Source organism: Meles meles, chromosome 17, assembly GCF_922984935.1.
Source record: "Meles meles chromosome 17, mMelMel3.1 paternal haplotype, whole genome shotgun sequence".
NCBI lineage: Eukaryota > Metazoa > Chordata > Mammalia > Carnivora > Mustelidae > Meles > Meles meles.
In genome coordinates, this window is record NC_060082.1 from 62670115 (window position 1) to 62684702 (window position 14588).

A 14588-nucleotide genomic window follows, 5' to 3' on the forward strand; every position below is an offset into this window, starting at 1 on the left:
GTGCATAAACAATGGAACACTGAAAAAAACTTGGAACTTTAGTAGCATTGAAAAAATATAAAATAAATTTTTAAAAAAAGGTTTAAAGAATACTACAAAGCACTCTGTACATATAATTTGAAAACTTACAGAGAATGGATCAATTCCTTAAAAAACACAAACTATCATAACTCAGTCAACATGAAACAGGTAATTTGAGTAGACTGAAAACTATTAAGAAAATTTAATTCATAATTTAAAAATTTCTAAAAAGGAAATCTGCAGGTCCATATGGCTTCACTGGGGAATTCTACCAAATATTTTAAGAAAGAATTAATGTTGATTTTATATACTCTCTTCCAGAAGACTGAAGAGGTGGAAACCCTCCCCATTAATCTTAGGAAGATAGTATCACCTTGATGCCAAAACCAGAAAAAGAAAATAAAATACAAAAAGAACACTATAGATAAATATTTCATGAATATAGATGTAATTCTTAGCAAAATTTTAGCAATATGTAAAAATAATTACAGGTAATGACAAACTGGGTTTATTTCAGTCATGAAGACTGGTTAAATAAGCAAAAATTAATAAATGTAATCCACCATTATAATAGGCTTTAAAAAATCACATAATTATATTAACAATATAGTAAGGTTTTTAGACAAACGTCAACACTCATTTATAGCAAAAAATTAAAAGTAGGAATAGAAGAGAGAAAGAACTCCCTCACCTTGATAAAGAGCATTTACAAAACAAAAGTACAGCTTACATTCTTCATAATGGTAAAGTCTGAATACTGTACCCAGAAGATTAGGAATAAGGTAAGGATTTACAACATAATGCTATAAGTTCTAAACAGGACAATAAGACAAGAAAGTGAAATAAAAAATGTACACATCAGAAAGGAAAATAATAAAAAAAGAATATTTTGTATGGAGTCAGAAGAGACCCCGAATTGCTAAGGAAATGTTGAAAAACAAAAACAAAACTGGCGGCATCACGTTACCCGATTTCAAGCTTTACTACAAAGCTGTGATCACCAAGACAGCGTGGTACTGGCATAAAAACAGACACATAGACCAGTGGAACAGAGTGGAGAGCCCAGATATGGACCCTCAACTCTATGGTCAAATAATCTTCGACAAAACAGGAAAAAATATTCAATGGAAAAAAGACAGTCTCTTCAATAAATGGTGCTGGGAAAACTGGACAGCGATATGTAGAAGAATGAAACTCGACCATTCTCTTACACCGTTCACAAAGATAAACTCGAAATGGATAAAAGACCTCAACGTGAGACAGGAATCTATCAGAATCCTAGAGGAGAACATAGGCAGTGACCTCTTCGATATCAGCCACAGCAACTTCTTTCAAGATAAGTCTCCAAAGGCCAAGGAAACAAAAGCAAAAATGAACTTTTGGGACTTCATCAAGATCAAAAGCTTCTGCACAGCAAAGGAAACAGTCAACAAAACAAAGAGGCAACCCACGGAATGGGAGAAGATATTTGCAAATGACAGTACAGACAAAAGGTTGATATCCAGGATCTACAAAGAACTTCTCAAACTCAACACACACAAAACAGATAATCACATCAAAAAATGGGCAGAAGATATGAATAGACACTTCTCCAACGAAGACATACAAATGGCTATCAGACACATGAAAAAATGTTCATCATCACTAGCCATCAGGGAGATTCAAATTAAAACAACATTGAGATACCACCTAACACCAGTTAGAATGGCCAAAATTAGCAAGACAGGAAACAATGTGTGCTGGAGAGGATGTGGAAAAGGGGAACCCTCTTACACTGTTGGTGGGAATGCAAGTTAGTGCAGCCACTTTGGAGAACAGTGTGGAGATTCCTGAAGAAATTAAAAATAGAGCTTCCCTATGACCCTGCAATTGCACTGCTGGGTATTTACCCCAAAGATACAGATGTAGTGAAAAGAAGGGCCATTTTTACCCCAATGTTTATTGCAGCAATGACTGCGGTCGCCAAACTGTGGAAAGAACCAAGATACCCTTCAACGGACGAATGGATAAGGAAGATGTGGTCCATATACACGATGGAGTATTATGCCTCCATCAGAAAGGACGAATACCCAACTTTTGTAGCAACATGGACAGGACTGGAAGAAATTATGCTGAGCGAAAGAAGTCAAGCAGAGAGAGTCAAGTATCATATGGTCTCACTTATTTGTGGAGCATAACAAATAACATGGAGGACATGGGGAGATGGAGAGGAGAGGGAGTTGAGGGAAACTGGAAGGGGAGATGAACCATGAGAGACTGTGGACTCTGAAAAACAACCAGAGGGTTATGAAGGGGCGGCGGGAGGGGGTGGGGTGTGGTGGGAGGTTGAGGAACCAGGTGGTGGGTAATAGGGAGGGCACGTACTGCATGGAGCACTGGGTGTGATGCCAGAACAATGAACACTGTTATGCTGTAAATAAGCAAATAAAAATAAATAAATTAATTATTTAAAAAAAAAAAAAAAGAATAAAACCAGGACTCCTGGGTAGCACAGTCTGTTAAATGGTTGCCTTCAGCTCAGGTCATGATCCTAGAGTCCTGGGATCAAGTCCTGCATCAGGCTCCTCGCTTGGCTTCTCCCTCTGCCTGTTCTGCCAGCTGTTCCCCTTGCTTGTACGCTCGCTCTCGCTCTCTGTCTCTGTCTCTCTCTCTCTCTCTCTGTTAAATAAATAGATTAGATCGCTTTAAAAAAAAAAAAACTTCCCCTATTTTGCAAATAATATAATTTTCTACATAGTATATCCCAAGGAATTTACAAAAACTCCTGTAGCCAAAAATTGAATCTAACAGGTTTATAGGATATACCATAAATAGCAAAAGTTGTATTTCTGTATGTTAACAAAGACCATGTAGATGCTGGAATTAAAAATATAATACCATTTACAAGCACTCAGAAATTAAATACTTACTTATGAATCTAATAAAATATGTACAGGACTTGTGTTCTGAAACTGTAAAATACTGAAAGAAGAAATAAAAGAAGACATAAATACATGGAGAGATATACTATGTTCATAGATTTGAAGACAGAACCTTGTAAAGATATCAGTTCTCCTCATATGGATATAAAAGTTTAGTACAATTTCTATCCAAATCCTAAAAAGATTATTTTGTAGATATAGGCAAGAGAATTCTAAAATTTATATGGAGAGCAAAGGAAATAGAATAACTAAAACACTTTTGAAAAAGAATAATTTGAGAGAACTTCATTACGTATTTGTATTATATAATCCAGACTTATCATATAACTATAATAATCAGTACTGTTTGGTATTTGTGAAGGGAAACCTAGAGATCAATGAAAGAGACTAGAGAACCTACAAACAGACCCACACCAATAAGCCCAATGGATTTTTGACACAGGTAGAAAAGCAATTTAATTGAAGAGAGATCTACTTTTAAACACTGATGATGGAACAATTAGACATTCAGAAGCCAATTTAAAAAAGGGGGGTGGTTCCTGGGTGGCTCAGTGGGTTAAGTCTCTGCTTTCGGCTCAGGTCATGACCTCAGGGTCCTGGGATTGAGCCCCGTGTTGGGCTGTCTGCTCGGTAGGAAGCTTGCTTCTCTCTCTCTCTCTGCCTGCCTCTCTGCCTACTTGTGATCTCTGTCTGTCAAATAAATAAATAAAATCTTAAAAAAAAAAAAGGAGAACCTCAACCTAAGTCTTATGCAACGTTTATGCAAACATGAACACAAAATAAATCATGGACTTAATATATAAAATTGAAACCAAAAAACATTTAGTAAGTGAAATAAGAAATTTGGGGGTCTCTAGTGGCAAAGAGTTCTTAGATTTGACACTGAAAACATTATGTATAAAAGAAAACTGGATAGACTGGATGTCATAAAAATTGAATATCTTTGTTCTGCCAAAGACCTTGTTAAAAAGATGAGAAGAGGGGCGACTGCGTGGCTTTGTTGGTTAAGCGTCCAACTATTGGTTTCATGGGCAGGGGATGGAGCCCTGTGGTAGGCTCTGTGCTCAGCAGGGTATCTGTTTCAGGATTCTCTCCCTTCGCCCCTCCCCTCCTCTCTAAAATAAATAAGGAAATCCCTCAAAAAATTAAAAAATAGTAAAAAGACAAGCCACAGAATGAAAGCAGATATTTGCAAGTCGTATCTCCAAGATTCTAGTATCTAGAATACGTAAAGAACTCTGAAAAATCAACAGCTCAAGAAACCAACCAATCCAAATAGAAAATAAACCAAGACATGAAAGAGACATTTCACCAAACATGATATACCTACATCAAATGAGCATATGAAAACGTGCCGGCAGCATTGGCCATCAAGGAGATGCAAATTAAAATGACAGTGAGCTACTGCCACTGTCAGCACGGCTGTGGAAAGGAGACACTATGGAAAATTGGTCATTTCTTTAAAAAAAAAAAATTGCACTTGCAGGTGTTTATCCCAGAGAAATAAAAAAACTTACACACAGCTTTGCGCAGTGGCAGTATCGTAGCCAATGAGGTTTATCCGAGGCGCGATTATTGCTAATTGAAAAAAACTTACACAAAAAATCTGCCCAGAAATGTTTATAGTTTCTGCATCTTTATCCATAATACCCAAAACTGACAAATATGCCCTTCTACGGGTGAATGATTAAATAAACTGGTCCACTCATACCACAGTGTTAATACTCGGCAATAAAAAGGAATGAACTATTGGTATTTGCAACAACTTGGGCAAATCTCCAGTAACACGCTGAGTAAGTGAAAAAGTCGGCATCAAAAGATTGTGTACTGTATGACTCCATTTAAAAATACTCTTAAAGTTGTGGAAAGGGCGAATAGGTTCATGGTTGCCAGGGGTCAATAGCAATTGAGTGTGACTATAAAAGAGCATGGTGAGGGACACTTGTCGTGATGGGGATGTTCTGTATCTTCGTATCAGTGTCACAGTCCTGGTTGTGATGTTGTAATAGAGTTTTGCAACATGTTATCTTTTGGTGGAAGTTGTGTAAAGGATACATGAGATCTCTCTGTATTACTTCTTCAAACTGTGAATCTATAAATACCTAGAAATTAGAAGCTTAGTTAAGAAAAACTTAGGTATAAATCTAAACAGTGTGTGTAGAATATCCGTAGGAGGAAAACTAATACTTGATGGAAGAAATCAAAAAAGAACTAAATAAATGAAGGGAGATTCCCCATTCATGCGTAGGAAGATTCAGTATTGCTGGGATATCCATTCTTCCCAACTGGATCGATAGATTCAGTGAATCCCAATCAGAACCCCAGTGAGTTAGTTCATGGCTATAAACAAATTGATTCTAAAACGTGCATGGAGAGGTGAAGGACCCAAAATAGCTGACATAACTTTGAAAGAGGAGAACGGATTTGGACGACTGACTTCAAGACTTACTATAAAGGTATAGTAACCAAGGCGGTGTGGTATTGGTGAAGGAAAAGACAAATAGATCAGTGGAACAGAACGGAGGTCCCAGAAACAGATCCATGTATATGTAGTCAGCTGATCCTTGCCAAAGGGGCAAAGGCAGTACAATGAGACAAAGATTATCCTTTTAACAATAGTGCTGGGACAACTGGATATCCACCTGCTAAAATTATAATAAAAGTAAAAATAACAATAATAATAACTAGACACAGACCTTACACCCTTCAGAAAAGTTAACTCCAAATAGATCACAGAACTTAAAAGCAAAATGCAGAACTATAAAAGTTCTAGAAGATACACAGGAGAAAATCTAGATGACCTTTGGTATGGCAAGGACTTTGGAGATACAGCACTACTGCCATGATCTGTTAAAGATATTATTGATAAGCTGGACATTGTTAAAATTAAAGACTTCTGTGAAAGACAATGTCAAGAGAATGAGAAGATATGCCATAGCCTAGACGAAAATAGTAGCGAAAGACACATCTAACAAAGTACTGTTATCCAAAATATACAAAAAACTCTTAAACCTTAAACAGCCTAATTAAAAAATGAGCCAAAGACCTTAACAGATACTTCACCAAGGAAGATATACAAATGGCAAATAAGCATGTGACATGATATTCCACGTCATATGTCATCAAAAAATATAAATTAAAACAAGATACCACTATGCACCCATTAGAACAGCTAAAATTCAGAGCAGTGATAATACCAAGTGCTGGCGAGGATGAGGAACAATAGGAGGTCTCATTCATTGCTGGTGCAATGGTATGTCTACCCAAGTCCACCATACTCACCTACTGTGCATGTGTGACAGCAAGACCTTAACTCTCGGAGAGAGGCAGAAACAGAGAGAAAAAATACCATTTGTATACCACGCCAAATGGTACAGCCACTTTGGAAGATGGATTGGTGATTTCTTACAAAATTAAACATGCACATACCCTACAATCACGCAATTGCATTCCGATGTATTTACTCAAAGGAGTTGTAAACTTATATCCCCAAAAATTTGCACATAGATACTTTTAGCAACTTTAGTCATAGTTGCCAAACCTGGAACTTGTCCTTCATCTTAGGTATCTCAGGCTTCGTCACCATAAACTAGATAGCTTATAACAGGAGAAATTTATTTTTCATAGTTCTGGAGACTGGAGATCAAGATCAGGGGGCCAGCGTGGTTGGGTTCTGGTAAGAGCCGTCTTCCAGACCACCGACTACCCACTTTTTGTGTCCTCACACGACAGAAAGAAGATTGGAGAGTTCTCTTCCCTGTTCTTGTATTTACTCTTCCACTTAGGTTTTATTGAGGTCAAACAAAAATTGTATATATTTAAGGTGTACAATGTGATCTTTTTTTTTTAAAGATTTTATTTATTTATTTGACAGAGATCACAAGCAGGCAGAGAGGCAGGCAGAGAGAGGGGGAAGCAGGCTCCCTGCCAAGCAGAGAGCCCGATGAGGGGCTCAATCCCAGGACCCTGAGATCATGACCTGAGCAGAAGGCGGAAGTTTAACCCACTGAGCCACCCAGGCGCCCCCAATGTGATCTTTTGATATGTATATACATTGTGAAATGATTATTATAATCACGCTAGTTAACATATCTGTCCCCTCACATGGTGAGCATTATATGTTGTGAGAACACTTCAGATATACTCTTGTATCAAATTTCGGGTATACAATACAGAACTATTAACTATAGTCGCCATACTATATATTAGCTCTCCAGAATGTATCTGTAGTGTATAACTGAAACTTTGTGCCCTTTGGTCAATTTGTTTCCATTCTCACACCTCCCAGCCTCTAGTCCCTAGAAGCTACCTTTCTGTTCTCTGCTTTTATGACTCCAGCTTTTTTTTTTTTTAAAGATTTTATTTATTTATTTGACAGATAGAGATCACAAGTAGGGAGAGAGGCAGGCAGAGAGAGAGAGAGAGGAGGAAGCAGGCCCCCTGCCAAGGAGAGAGCCCGATGCGGGGCTCAATCCCAGGACCCTGGGACCATGACCTGAGCGAAAGGCAGAGGCTTTAACCCACTGAGCCACCCAGGCGCCCCTGACTCCAGCTTTTTTAGCTTGCACGTGGAAGTGAGGCCATACACTATTTGTATCTTTAGGTTTGGCTTATTTCACTTATTATAATGTTCTCCTGTGTCTTGCAAATAACAGAATTTCCTTCCTTTTTTTTTTTTTTTTAAGGCTGAATACTATCATACCTCTTCTTTATTCCTCTATTAGTAGACACTTGGGTTGTTTCCGTGGTTTGGTTATTGTGAGTGATGCTGCAGTGAACGTGGGAGGGAAAATATCTCTTTGCAGTACTGATTTTATTTCCTCTGGCTGTATGACCAGAAAAAGGATTGCTGGATCATATGGTAGTTTTATTTTTAATTTTTTGAGGAATCTCCATGCTGTTTTCCCTATTATCTGTACCAACTTACATCCCCATCAGCAGTGTACAAGTGTTCCCTTTTCTCCACATCCTTGTTATATTTTATTTATTCATTTTATAACAGCCACCCTAACAGTTGTGATAATCTCATTGTGGTTCTGATTTGCATTTCTCTGATGACTGAGAAACTTTTCTTCTTATTTTTTAAAGATTTTATTTGAGAGAGAGAGAGAGAGAGTGAACAAGTACACAGAAGGAGAGGGAAATGCAGACTCCCTGTTGAGCAGAGAGCCCACTCTAGGCAAGAACCTTTTCATATGTTTGCTGACCATCTGTGTGTCTTCTTTAGACAATTATCTGTTCTGGTCATTTGCCCATATTTTAGTTTAGTTGTTAACTTTTTTTTCTGTTGAGATAAAAGAGTCTTATATATTTTGGATATTAAGCCCTTATGATGAGATATATAGTTTGTAGATATTTTCTCCCAAGAAATAGATTGTGTGTTCATTTTGTTCATTCTTTTCTCTGCCGTTCAGATGGTTTTCAGTTTGATCTATTTCCACTTACTTATTTTTGCTTTCATTGCCTGAGCTTTTGGTATCACACACAGAAAATTATTGCCAAGGCTAATGTCGAGGAAGCTTTTTCCTATGTTTTCTAAAAAGATTTTTATGGTTTCAGGTCATATATGCAAATCTTTAAACCATTTTGAGTTGATATTCATGTATGGTATAATACAGGGGTCTAACTTCATTCTTTTGCATGTGACTCTCTAGTTTTCCAAGCATGGAAGAGATTATCTTCTCTCCATTGTGTTTCTTGGCACCCTCAAGCAATGTAATAATATTCAGTGCTAGGAGAGAAATGAGCTATCAAGCCATGAAAAGACATGAAAGAAATTCAAATGCATATTACTAACTGTAGAAGTCAATCTGTAAAGTCTACATACTGCATGATTCCAACTATATAACATTCTGAAAAGCGCAAAACCATGGAGACAATAAAGAGATCAGTAGTTGACAGAGGTTAGCGGAGACGGTGAGACGAGGAGGATTTTCAGGGTGGTAAGTCTATTCTGTATGATACAATGTGGTAGATACGCATTTTTATAAATTTGTCGAAACCCACAGAATGTGGAACACTGAGAGTGAATGCTATATAAACTGGGAACACTAGTTAATAATGATGGGTCGATGCAGGTTCATCAAATGTAACAAATGTAGGGCTGGGGCGTTGATCCTAGGAAGGGCTATGCCTGTGTGAGAGCAGGAGGTGTATGGGAAATTTCTGCACTTTCTGCTCAGTATCATGTGAACCTTAAAATTCTCTAGAACATAAAGTCTATTCTTTTTTTTTTTTTAAGATTTTATTTATTGGACAGAGAGAGACACAGCGAGAGAGGGAACACATGCAGAGGGAGTATGAGAGGGAGAAGCAGGCTTCCAACTGAGCAGGGAGCCCAATGTGGGGCTTGATCCCAGGATGCTGGGATCATGACCTGAGCTGAAGGCAGACGCTTAACGACTGAGCCACCCAGGTGCCCCGAGAACGTAAAGTCTATCTTAAAAAGTTTAATGATGCATCATGCTTTTGCTTGCTTGATTTTAAAAATCAGTGTATAGAAGGAAATACACTAGCATTAGGAATAGAATTTTTAAAGTATACAAAACATCCTGATCAATGCAGATGTGGATAGAATGAAATATATATATATAAATATATATATATTAATGTAGATAATTCATATAAATTAGAAAAAGAGCGAATGTTAAAGCATTAAATGATTGAAAAAAATAAAATATGAAATTGCCAAAATGTAGTTGTGGGCCTCAGTGTAATTACTTTTCAACTCTGAATGTATTAACTTCATTGACCAAATGTGGCAAAGTAGATGTGTTTAAGTATAAATATCGTCAACAACAGGACACATTTTTCAAAATGGAGGCTTTCTAGTTTAAAATGTACTGTTCAATATTTACATTTTTAATTTTAACAGTTTATTAGAAGTCTGATTATTTTACAAGACATTCTTCATCCAAAGATACCAAGTGATTCTTAGTTTTATAGCATTGAAAGTATAAAGCTTGTTTCAGTAGCCATGATAACTAAGGAATCCCAATAACTAGTTCAAAATTCAGGAAGATTACGAAGTGTTAAGGAACACTATATTCCGAGTTCGATCTTTGAGAAATGCAGGTCAAATCCTGACTTGTAGTTCTTGAGACTCTGTTGGGTACCGTGCTCAAGTCCTTGAGGATTTTACAATCTAGTGGTGTAGATACTATGTATCCAACATAGGAAGTGGATATGATGTTGTCTTGAATGGAGGAAGTTGTTCCAACTGGAATATATAGTGTCTATAAAAGCATCATGCTACGTATGGTTAAAGAAGTTCAGCTTGATTCTCTTTGAGTTATAAAATCCAGGAGAGGGAAGGGTGGGCTCTGAGGCTGAGAGGTAGAAAAAGGAGGTAAGCTGGGAAGGAACTCGTATGCCATGCAAGTCCTCAGACTCTATCCAGGTGCCGAGAAGGTCACTGCAAACTTCCATTAGGAGAGAGGCGTATTTGGATATGCATTTTGGATGGTTCATTCCTATTTTGGTTCTGGACATTTTCATTTGTTGCATTTCTGAAGATTTACTTTTGAAATCTGAAGTAGGGATTTTTACAGGAAATGTATGTGAAATACCCTATTCTGCAGGAAAAACTCAGTAAATGTCAATTTACTCTGACTTCCTGTCGCAGCTGCGACTGCACTAATGGAAAGTTTTGTCGATCCGTACATGTTTTCTCCATCTCTTATGTCCCTCAGAGACACAAATTAACAGCTAGACATGGCCTCTGTCTACTTCTAAGGGGTTTATGTTCTCGGAACAAGAATGTTCTCAAATCTCTTCTTTATGCCTAGCAGCTTAATTAATTGATCAATCAATCAGTCACTCAGTTATGGTTGGTAAGTTCCAGTGTATTACCTAATGCAAAATTTATATTTGCACACTTAACACTTGACTTATTTCATCTTTTGTGAGTCTAAAGAATTGTGAAACGAAAAAAATATAAAAATTTAAAGATGTTCTTCAAAGGGATCCCAATATCCCCCGTTCTGAGGAGACATTGCAAACTCATCATTCTCTTGATTTTTCACAATGTTCTTTATCTCAATAAAGGCCACAACAAGGAACCACTTCACCCTTCCTTTGCCTAATTCCACAGCGTTTCCCACAGGCCCCCACACCATCTCATACACAAGACAGGTGATGTTGCTCAGAACACCACTTGGGAAAAATCTGCTCTGTTTGGTCAGTAATCATCTTGAGTTCTGGGAGGGTGGGCGGCCGTCCTTAGGATCATCTCGATATCCTCGTGTCTTTGGATTATTGTCATCTTTGCTGTTTGCCATTTCTGTTGCCTTTCCTTTCAGCTTGTTAGGCTTTGAAGGGGCCCCAGAATGCTTGCTTTGTGTCTGAAGAAATCTTTTTATGGCTTATGGAACTCACACAACAAAGTTTAAAAATCCAGATAAATTGTCATGACCTGAATTAAAGATCTGCTGAGAAAAACAACCCAGGAGCTCTGCCCCAAGCAAAAAAAAAAAAAAAAAAAAAAAAAAACACAAAAAGCCTATTTATTTTCCTGAAAGAGAAATATTCAAAAGGTCAGTGCCTTTGCCTCGGGAACATTTCAGCCTCTTCCACTGATTAAGAGCTAAAGTTTTTGCTAATGGCTTTAGCGGAACTTACAAAAAGAGATTATTTTTGTAAAGGATACGCATCCAAAGTGTGACATTCTGGTGGCTTACAACGTCTTCCGATGTCACAGGTACAAAAGTTTCACGCGTTTTTCCTCTTTGTGACCCTGCAGTTGAGGGGACGGTGACTGTGGCTGACACTTGTAGCTCAGAGTGTGTCCTCGTCGGCAGAACCAACACGGCTGCCGTGGGAGTGATGCGGGCTCACGACAGGGTCTGGCTCAGCCGTGTCTCTTGGCAGCACAGCAGAGTGGGGGGGAGCCCCTTTGCACTCAGGCTTGGATGAGAAATAATACTGAGGTCTAGACGTCGTTCACTGTTTGCTTTCATCATGGGTGGGGGGTAAGGGATGGCATTGACATGGGAAAATTATCACCGCGAAAGGTGATTATGGGCGCTGAAAATTGTGTGCTGGCCAAATATCCTTCGCAGGATGGATACCGTCTTTTTGTAAAGCTTTTTCGAGAATGATCTGGAGAGGGAACTTTGCTGTCAATTCATACATCCCTTTAACGTTTTACTGATCACCTTTTACACGTCAGACACTGGGCCAGGTGCTTGGGATCCAAAGATGAATGACAGCCTCTTGTGGGCGGGGTGGGGTGAATAGCTTCCTGCAGTCGTTAATGTGTGACCTGAGTTGTATGGACTGAGCTGGAATCGGCTGAAGGAAAAAGGGATGGGGACGGAATAGCGTCAGCAAATCTTGGAAGTCAGAAACAATACAGCACGTGGGCAACGATGAGCAGTGTGGGACAAAATCCCTTGCCTGTTTGTTTTGCTGGTTTTCATTGTTCAAATCAGATTCCTGGGATTGCGCAATAATAAAGCCTCTACTTCTGCTAAGGAGAGGGAGCACATGATTTTGTAACTGTGAGAGCTACAAGAGTAACCTCTAAGAATTCAAAGCAAGAGTGTAGATACTGCTCAGGGCTCAAGTTCCCAGTAGCTGTAGTCATACAGGTGTTTCTTTGATTTCTTGGGGTTTAAGATATGATTGTGTCTCTCAACAAACTTCACATTGTAGCGATTCAAGAGCCCTTTTGCCATTTTTTAAGGATTTTGTTTATTTATTTGACAGACAGAGATCACAAGTAGGCAGAGAGGCAGGCAGAGAGAGGGGGAAGCAGGCGCCCCACTGAGCAGAGAGCCGGTGCGGGGCTCGATCCCAGAACCCTGGGATCATGACCTGAGCTGAAGGCAGAGGCTTTAACCCAATGAGCCACCCAGGTGCCCCAATTGCCATTTTTTAAAGAAAAGAAAGAACACCAAAAAGTAAAAAAGACAACAAAAAATTCTCCATTTTACTGTGAAGCCCTCAGAAAAAAAGATGGATGGAAATCTAAAATACTCTGGATGTGTACCTTCACACCACTCTGTTCATCTATTCATTAGACAAAGGCTGGGATGTTGCTAGAAATGTGCCTTTCTTTCCTACACCCCTCCCGTCTGTAAGGCACCCTTTTAAATTTGAATTGTCATTCTCAGTGTGCCTGTGATATCACAATTTTCTTTCAGTGTTCTGGTTCCGTCCAGATGCTGACATTTTTTCCTCTCTCTGTGTCTGCCTCTCTCTGAGAGTTAAGGTCTTGCTGTCATACACGCACAACAGGCGAATATGGTGGATTTGGTTATATATTTAACCATAAAGTAATGCATAATGTTCTAACTTAAAACCATAAGTATATTGGGGTGGCCACACAACAATAAAACCGCTCTAAGAACATCTCCTAAGTGATATCACAAGTGGTTCAATCATCTCTTTCAGAGCTGACCTAAGAACATGACCATAACAGAAGTACTCAAATCTAGGCTAGGAAAGAAAGTTTCCTGTTTCCTGAGTTAAATGTAGTTTCAAATTAAGCTTCTTTGTATTTCTTTCTGCTCAGAAAAAAAGAAGAAACCTTAAAAAAAACTTTCCCTAAAAGCATTTTTAAATCATTTTTCACACTAAGAGAAAATTATAGTCTTGGAACCAGTGTTTGGCTCTCTTCAAAAGAATGGAAAATTTCCAGCGGCTGCTCACATATGTTCCCCAAGTCGATGCTCAAATATGGAAAATGAGCAAGGTACCTGAAAATAGTGTGTGAGATTTGGGTACCTGGAATTCTGCATGGGTCAAGTATCTATACGTACCTAGTTGAAAAACTGAGTCCCCTCCTATTTTTTATAGGGATGACAATGGCTCAAGATAAATTAGGTTATAAGGCTGAATATAACACTGAAAAATTTCTGTGTTCTTGTGAGCGGTCTCCCTCCCTGCCTTCCGTTAGAGCTGCTTTAGGATCGAGGTGACGCCATCTTCATACATGGGTTGAAATCAATGGCAGTTGTGAAAGTAAACGTTGTAAAAGAATACAAGTGATTCAACACATGAAGTCATTTAAAAAATGCACACATATCTTATTTATTTATTTATTTATTTGGTTTTGAATGAGTTTTTTTTTATTTGTTTATTTTCAGCATAACAGTGTTCATTGTTTTTGCACCACACCCAGTGCTCCATGCAGTACGTGCCCTCCCTATTACCCACCACCTGGTTCCTCCACCTTCCACCCACCCCCTGCCCCTTCAAAACCCTCTGGTTGTTTTTCAGCGTCCATAGTCTCTCATGGTTCATCTCCCCTTCCAATTTCCCACAACTCCCTTCTCTTCTCCATCTCCCCATGTCCTCCATGTTCTTTGTTATTCTCCACAAATAAGTGAAACCATATGATACTTGACTCTCTCTGCTTGACTTATTTCACTCAGCATAATCTCTTCCCGTCCCATTCATGTTGCTACAAAAGTTGGGGATTCATCCTTTCTGATGGAGGCATAATACTCCATCGTGTATATGTACCACATCTTCCTTATCCATTCGTCCGTTGAAGGGCATCTTGGTTCTTTCCACAGTTTGGCAACCGTGGCCATTGTTGCAATAAACATTGGGGTACAGATGGCCCTTTTCACTACATCTATATCTTTGAGGCAAATACCCAGTAGTGCAATTGCAGGGTCATAGGGAAGCTCTATTCTG

At 38.6% G+C, this 14588-nt stretch overlaps 1 protein-coding gene and 1 pseudogene across 3 annotated transcripts in view; both read left to right on the forward strand.

Moving 5' to 3' along the window:
* RGS7 (regulator of G protein signaling 7) overlaps positions 1-14588 on the forward strand; it is a 509940-nt gene that overhangs the window by 322440 nt on the left and 172912 nt on the right. The window lies entirely within an intron of this gene.
* LOC123928573 lies at positions 4464-4590 on the forward strand (annotated as a pseudogene).